At 42.2% G+C, this 8,077-nt stretch overlaps 1 pseudogene; it reads left to right on the plus strand.

Annotated features, from left to right (window-relative positions):
* Positions 1-4,646: 4,646 nt before the first annotated feature.
* On the plus strand, positions 4,647-4,765 carry LOC130042480 (uncharacterized; annotated as a pseudogene).
* The last annotated feature ends 3,312 nt before the right edge of the window (positions 4,766-8,077 follow it).

The raw sequence follows: 8,077 nt of genomic DNA on the forward strand, positions 1-8,077 counted from the left end.
TTCTCTTTCCAACCTAATCAACAGTACACACCTATTCCTTCTGCTACCTACATGTCCTATTTCCTCATTCCCACAGTGCCAGCCATCACTGCTTCCTACATTTGTGTCATTTAAAATTTTGCTTAAACTAAAAGGAACATATATAATGGCCATTTAATGAAAATGCTCCTATCCCTCCTGACTCATGGTCTTACTAAATATTTTTTATTTCTTGTTGCCTTTATTTCTTCACATTCTTTAATATAACTGCGTTCATAGTTTTTCAGGTTGAACACTTTAAAGGTACGGTATATAAGATCTCTTTCTTTTAGAAACCATTCAGGAAGATAAGCTTATCTTTGGAAAAGTAATTACCATGAGAAACAAGAAATAAATGTTTATATCATGGTGGAGTTGCACATTTTATTTTCTGAGTGCAATCTGTTGCAGCTCTCCTTATTAAAAAGTAAAGATAAACAAATTAAAATCAGTTGGGTGAATCTCAGTTTGATTGAAGTGGTTCACACACGCCAACAAGAAATGCTTTGTTACGGAGCAACGGAAGGGTTGCTTTGCCCTCAACCACATGGGGTTTTGGGCCAATGTTATTTTGGGATTAGTTTTCTCTTCCATGTGCAGAAAACATGCCATTTCATCTATGAGATAATAAAATAAGAGAACCCAGAAATATTTGGATACTAATATTTGGGTTTCCCATTCTCTTACTTTAAATTTTGCTAAAATGGCCTAGAGAGAATAACAGAGGGATTAAGGCACTTGAAGGCTGCCAATGTGACTTTAATCCCCAACACCACATATAGCTCCCTGAGCACTTCATATAATCTTCCAAACGCCGCCAAAGGTGACCTCTGAACACAGAACAGTAAGCCCTGAGCACTGCCTGGCATGGGTCAAAAAACAAAAAAGAGAAAACAGTTTGGTTAAAAGAAAACCACACACACACACACACACACACACACATACACACACACTGAAGTAGGGCAAAAAGAAGGAAAAAATCCATTTGGAATGCTACAAAAGGGAAGAAAAATACCTCCTTCCCTTCATGGTAGTTTTAAGGAGAAGGGGGACACTCGCAGTGGTTCGCGTTTCTTGGGGTCCCTGCAATCATCATTTGCAGAGTGTCCAGATGCTCCTGTGTGTGTCTATGGTGCTCACTGAGGGCCTTTGCAGAGCAGCACTCACACCTGTGCTTGCAATGCATGGGAAATCACACACTTTGTTGGGTACCAGGGCTCCTGACTGGAGTGCTGCTGGGACCGCACTTGACAAATGGGGCAGTGCCCGGAGTTGAACTGACAGCCCAATGCTGCAAGGAGGCATTTCATCACTGAGCTGTTCCTGACCCCTCTAAACACTGTTTTCAATAGTTTACTGTTCAGAAACAAATATTCTAATAGAATGAATGAGCGATAGCACAGTGGTAGGGTGTTTGCCTTGCATGCAGCCAGCCCGGCGGAGCTGGGTTTGATTCCTCCGCCCCTCTCAGAGAGCACGGCAAGCTACCGAGAGTATCTTGCCCACATGGCAGAGTCCAGCAAACTACCCGTGATGTATTCAATATGCCAAACACAGTAACAAAAAGTCTCAAAAAAAATGGAGATGTTACTGGGCCCGCTTGAGCAAATCAATGAACAATGGAAGGACAGAATGAATGAAACAGGTAATGTGGTCGAAATAAAGCAGAGGGAAGCAGATACTTAGGTAAGAGGAACCACAAGAAAAACAGATTGTATGCGCATGTATGTCTGTGTGCATGCATGTATGTGTGTATGAATATACATGTGTATGCACATATGTGGAGGGGAAGAGAAATGAAGAAGGGCAGGGAGACGGAAGGGGAAAGTGATAGAGATGGAACGGCTCACAAGAATAGTTTTTCAGAAGGCTGAGAGAGGTTCGGACTTTCCTTATCTTTCGCTGTTTCAGTTTTCCCATGAGCCCTCTTTCTTCCGTTGTCTAGTCTGGGAAGGAATTGCTCTGGGCGGAGGTGGGAGCCCCTGCCTGGCTTCACTGCTCCTGCAGCTCTGACTGCCTGCCAGGCTCTCACAGCTGGAAACCAAACACAAAAACTCTCAGTACTTTCCTCCACTCACCTTCACGTCTGGGGATCCTTTTTTCCTTTTTACCTGCAGGCCCCAAGAGCTCAGAGGAAGTCAAGAAGACACTCAAAGGGTGAAAGTTATTGAGAAAGACATGAGGAAAACAGAGTCTGTGAGGCTAATATTCTTGCCCTAGAAAGCCCAGATTGGGGTGACTTCTCATCTTCCTGAATCTTGGCAGGATCTGGAAGAGTGAATGCACAGAAGTGCCAGTGCTCGCCTTTGGGTTTTGTTGGAGGAGGGGGAAGCACAGCTGGTGGTACTCAAGGGTTACTCCTAGCTCTGTGTTCAGGAACTGCTCCCCAATAGTGTTTGGGGATTGAATTCAGGCTCTTAGCTCATTCAGCTATCTCCCTCAGCAGCAGTGGTGGCTACAGGTCTGCCCCAACTCACAGCATAATAGTAAATGAACTGGTGGAGGTGGAGGATAGATTGCGCCGGAAACTATGTTGCTGCATGTTTAGTAAGATGATGATATGCTTCTAGATTCCAAAGGAAATAAGTAGCTTTGCAGAGAGGTAGTGAGGAGGAGCGAGAAGAGAGAGGACAGCATCTTCCTAGGTGGCAAAGACAGCGCAAGGGCAGGGGAGAGGCACGACTCCCTGGCAGAGCCTGGGTTCTGGGAAATGACCCTATCCCTTGGATAGGGTCCACAGTGGGTCCAGGAAGGGCGTTTAGGCTCTGGACTTCAAGGGTGTGAAGCTTATAAAAAATGTTGGAGTGGGAGCTTGTAGAGACCCCAAACTGTCAGTCTTACTTTTCCCTATTTTTCATCAAACCTCAAGATCTTTGTACAACCCTGGAATCAGGGCTTCATGAGAGATATCCATAATATAGAGGCTTGGAAATAGATTTAAATCTTGTTCTTTGTTCTTTGTGTGCGAGTGCGTGTGTGTGTGTGTGTGTGTGTGAGAGAGAGAGAGAGAGAGAGAAAGAGATTATTGGAAGACAAATCCATTCTTACGGCTTATCATTTATCATTTTAAATATTTTTCTTCATTTCTGATCGCTCCATTCTAGGTCTAGATTATTTACTCTTTGTGTTTATACAAAAATCCTTGCCAACAATTTAAACTGGGGGTCTGATAAGCTCTCATAAATGCCTTGTTTACAGTACAAAACCTTAAATGCATATTTACACATATCTCTGGCGCAATATACTTCCCATAGCTTATGTTCTTTAATTTGAACTTAGCTAGTTTACTGTAAAAAGAAATAGCATGGAACTGAAGAAGCATGTTGTGTGTTTGAGTAGTTTTCTCTGCCTGCTGTAAATATTGAATTAAATTTATATGCTAATTATGACAATAATGGGCCTTTGGATAATTCTACATTATAAGCATCAACTGAAATGAGGTCCCTAGTTGTCACAGAGAGAATCAAAAGGATCGTAGTTTGAGGACTAAGTATGTGATTATAGTGATTATGTGTAAATTGTGATTATATTCTTCAATAAAGAATGCATGCTGGGATTTACAACTTTCCTCTGAGAATCAATCAATGAATTAACACATATTGAATACCCAGGGGAGTTGAAGAGATGAACAAACAGATTGCTTCATCAACCTGCCAAACACCAGCAAGTGGACAGAGCTGTACAATAAATGCAGGCAAGCATGAGTCCAAGTGCATGAATTTATTTTCCTGGTTGGTAGATGTGTGTGGTAAACTCTTTTCTTTTGGGGGAAAGGGAGTGGTGCATGCTCACTGGTGCTCAGGGCTCACTCCTGGCTCTGTACTCAGAGACCCCCTCCTGGCAATGCTCAAGGGACCACCTGTGATGCCAGGGATCAAGCCTGGGTCAGTTGTGTGCAAGGCTCTGGCTCCCAAAGTGGTAGATCCTTGAACAATTAGCACTAGGACAAGTTTTTACTTCCTGCTCTGTTCTGTTACTTGCATCAGATAGCGAGAGGCTTTTCCCTCTTGATCAACTCAAAATTGCAAAAAGGAAATACATTGTCCTGTCTTAGGGAGATTTTCAAAGGAAAAAAGAGAGCAGAAAATTGCCATAAAAATCATTAAACTCTATAGCTATAGAGCATGATTTTTCTGCTTAATTTTTCTCTCAAAAGTTCAACCAATAAACTTTATGGTTTATTCCCATGAAGTCGATTTTCCTTTTTTCCCCTCTAAATTCTCTCTCCAGTAACCTGCCCACTTCTAAATCATGGGCACCAAATCATCATCTCAGATTCTGAATTACTCTCTTTGTTTTTTTCATTTGTTTGTATGATTGTTTGGATTTGGGCCACACCCGACAGTGCTCAGGGTTTACTCCCAGCTCTGTGCTCAGGGATTACTCTAGGCAGTGCTCTGGGGACCATTTGTGATGCCAGGGATCCAACTGGAGTCAATTATGGACAAGACTCTAACGACTGTATTGTATCTCCAGCTTCAAACTGACTTATCTCTTAGTGATGTTTAGCACACCATTTACAGATAAGTTTGCCTTCTTCGAATTTTTTGTTTTGTGCTTGATTTGTCTTCTAGAACATTTTATTTTTCTCTTTCCATCATTGCTTATATTTTCTCTAATGGTTCTTCCTCTACGGCCATACCATCCTGAATGTGCCCTATGTCATCTGATCTTGGAAGCTAAGCAGGGTCGGGCCTGGTTAGTACTTGAATGGGAGACCGCCTGGGAATACTGGGTGCTGTAGGTCTTTAGTGGGCTGGAGCAATAGCACAGCGATAGGGCATTTGCCCTGCATGCGGCTGACCCGGGCAACCCGGGTTTGATTCCTCCGCCCCTCTCGGAGAGCCTGTCAAGCAACCGAGAGTATCTTACCTGCACGGTAAAGCCTGGCATACCCATGACATATTCGATATGCCAAACACAGTAACAACAAGTCTCACAATGGAGACGTTACTGGGCCCGCTCGAGCAAATCGATGAACAAAGGAAGGCAGGTGACCCAAATGTTTCTTCCTCATACACCTATGTTTTTTTCCTTACTTATGGATGAAATTTCTTCCCTCTACACCTTTTCACTTTCCACTCATCTGCTGTTATGACTTTAAAGCTATTCTGCTTTGATTATTCCCACAGCAGTTCAGGAATCTTTACAAACTTTAGAATTTCATTTTCTACTTACAACTCAACTGAAATTAAAAAATTTTAATAAAAAATATATACTTTGTTCACCTTTTTTCCCACACCAGTTCTACCAATCAGCTATTAGACTTAAATCTTTCTATCTACATGACACAAAATAAGAAACTAACTAGAGATCACAAAGCAAGCAGATCAGGGTATCTAGTTCCAAAATAATGACAAGAAATGAACAAAAACTATATACAAGCACACAGATGAATGTCCGAGCAACACCTCAAGTACTGGATAGGTTGGACTAACACCATGGTCTGCGTCACCACAATTAATTAAACCAATTCACATTACACACTTTTCTCTAGTTATTTTTACAAATAAAAAAGTCTAATTTTGCTCTAGTTACCCCCAATGACTTCAGTTTTCAGACAGAAAACAGTCACTTGACCAACCCTAATTTTAGACACTGGGATGTAAAAAATACAACTGCAACAATCAGATTATTTGGGAGTGTGAGACACACATTGCTGTGTGCTTTACCTGGTGTACTATCTTTCTGGCTCAGCAATGATATTCTGTTTATGGAGGAGGAAGAAAAGAGGTGAGGAGTCAGTGTTGTCTGTTGTTTCTCATCTGAGATATTTGATACATGTGTTGCTGTATAGATCTATCGATTTGGAGGTGCATCAATAAAAGACTACTCTGCTCTAGGGGTCAGCCTCCCTCAGAAGCTCTCTCCCCACATTTGAAGTAGAAATGTACTCCATGGAACTTCTGTCATGACATTGGCTAACCTGATGACTTTCTAGAGTCTTCTCGAAAGCAAGCTTGTGTATTTAGAAGAATATATGCAGAGAGACCCTGCTAGGAGGATTTTGCTTTGTCCCTATAATAATTCCTGGAGTTGCAGAAATCCTGAGGTTTCAAAGTGGACTTATTCTTTTTAGGATTTATCATGGAGCATTCACTTCCTCTCTAGTTTTTTTCCTAAATTCAGAAGAGTAGCATCATTAACCTTCGTGGACTGTATTCACCAGCCTTTTTTCTCTAAACTTGTTCTCTGTGCATATAGCTCATGGGAGTGGAGAAGGAAGGAAATGGGAGTCTGATATGTGGGGCTTTAGGGGAATCTTCTGCCTTCTGGATAGCCAGGGATCTTCTTGCAAGGGTGTGGTGGGACGCTGGCAGGTGGAACCCTTCCCCATGAGGCACCACACTCGAGGACTGCTGCCAACATGCCGTGGACTGCAGAATAGAAACTTGGACCTAACCACAGTCCCTTGGAGTTCTTCTCAAAGGCAGTGTTTGTGTGGGACCACCTACCTCGGCGTTCCTTGCATCACAGAGCCTTTATTCCCGTGTCTGCATCCTGATGATAAGATCTTTCCAGGAATATTAGGATGCAAAGGTTATTTATTTATTTATTTATTTATTGCTCTGCCTGGTAACCATTTGTAGGGCCCCACCTAGAAAGAAACCTGCAAGATATGCATCACTGAACAATAGTCCTTTGAAATTTGACTTAAAATCAAGGATATATCTATATTTTAAAAAAAGAGCTTCAAAGGCAATTTTGCAATAGAATCTTGGTGAACTATGAAATTCTAAGAAGTTTCACTTGCTCTCAAGGCTGTGTTCTCCCTTGAACATGCATTTCACTTGCTTATCTATGTTTCTCTGTGTGTTTCCCCTCTGGAGAAACCAGTGTGCTGTCTCCAGCGTGTATTTATCTCTTTATGCACCATCACATACTTCTAAATAATTTCCAATAAAAATTACCTTGCTTCACCAAAAATAAAGTTTAAAATCTCTCATTTTTTAAAATTCATTCATTTATTTATTTATTTTTCAAATACCCATCCCTACACCAGTGTCCATTTCCCACCACCACGGATTCCAGTATCCCTCCCACCCCCCCCATCCCCCCTATCCCACTCTGCCTCTGTGGCAGGGCATTCCCCTTTGTTCTCGCTCTCCTTTTGGGTATTGTGGTTTGCAAAAGAGTTAAGCCTAATTTTCAGGGAGAAAAGTTGGATGATTTACTTTCCATTGATCACTTTGTATCTAAGAAGATGTTGCATGGCCGCATAAGCAGCCATGTGGTTTGGAAAAAATGTCCTGGTACCCGCATGCCAGAGCTATGCTTGTAGAAGCTCATGGTCACTGGGGTTCCATCTGGAGAAGGCGGGATGGCAGCACCTACCCCATCTGGGACCTCCCGATGATATCAGCTCTGTTTGGGACCTAGAGCATTCTCCAGGAGCTGTGTGGCCATCCAGCCAGTTTTCTTCTTTGTTGCTGTGTGCTTTAAGATGGCACTGGGGGTGAGTTGTGGGTGTGACTTCCGGAATCAGAGGTTGCGTGGGAGCTGAGGCAGCCCCATTGCAGTTCGGAATAAATGTCCTGGTACCCGCATGCCAGAGCTATGCTTATAGGAGCTTATGGTCACTGGGGTTCCATCTGGAGAAGGCGGGACAGCAGCACCTACCTCATCTGGGACCTCCCGATGATATCAGCTCTGTTTGGGACCTGGAGCATTCTCTGGGAGCTGTGGGGCCCTCCAGCCAGTTTTCTTCTTTGATGCTGTGTTAAAAACTCTCATTTTTTAAAAAAAGTAGATTAAAACTAAAACTAGACAAAATGAGTACAGTAAAGAGGTTTTCCACTCCAAAGAAATAACACTAGCTTTGGAATAGATGTTTCTGAAATTTTACTTCTGTTTTTTTTAAACCTTGGATAATTTACTAATTATTCTCAGTTACCTCAGCCATGAAATTATTTAATTATGTTAATAATACCTTCCTTGCAAGACTCCTGCTATAGATAAAACACAGGTACATGGTACTTGTTCAACATATATCTCTCATAGAAATCAATAGAATGGAGTCTTTTCCTAACGGCACTAGTTGCGTGATCTTGAGATTACT

Source organism: Sorex fumeus, unplaced genomic scaffold (genome assembly GCF_029834395.1).
Source record: "Sorex fumeus unplaced genomic scaffold, SorFum_2.1 ptg000100l, whole genome shotgun sequence".
Classification (NCBI taxonomy): Eukaryota; Metazoa; Chordata; class Mammalia; order Eulipotyphla; family Soricidae; genus Sorex; species Sorex fumeus.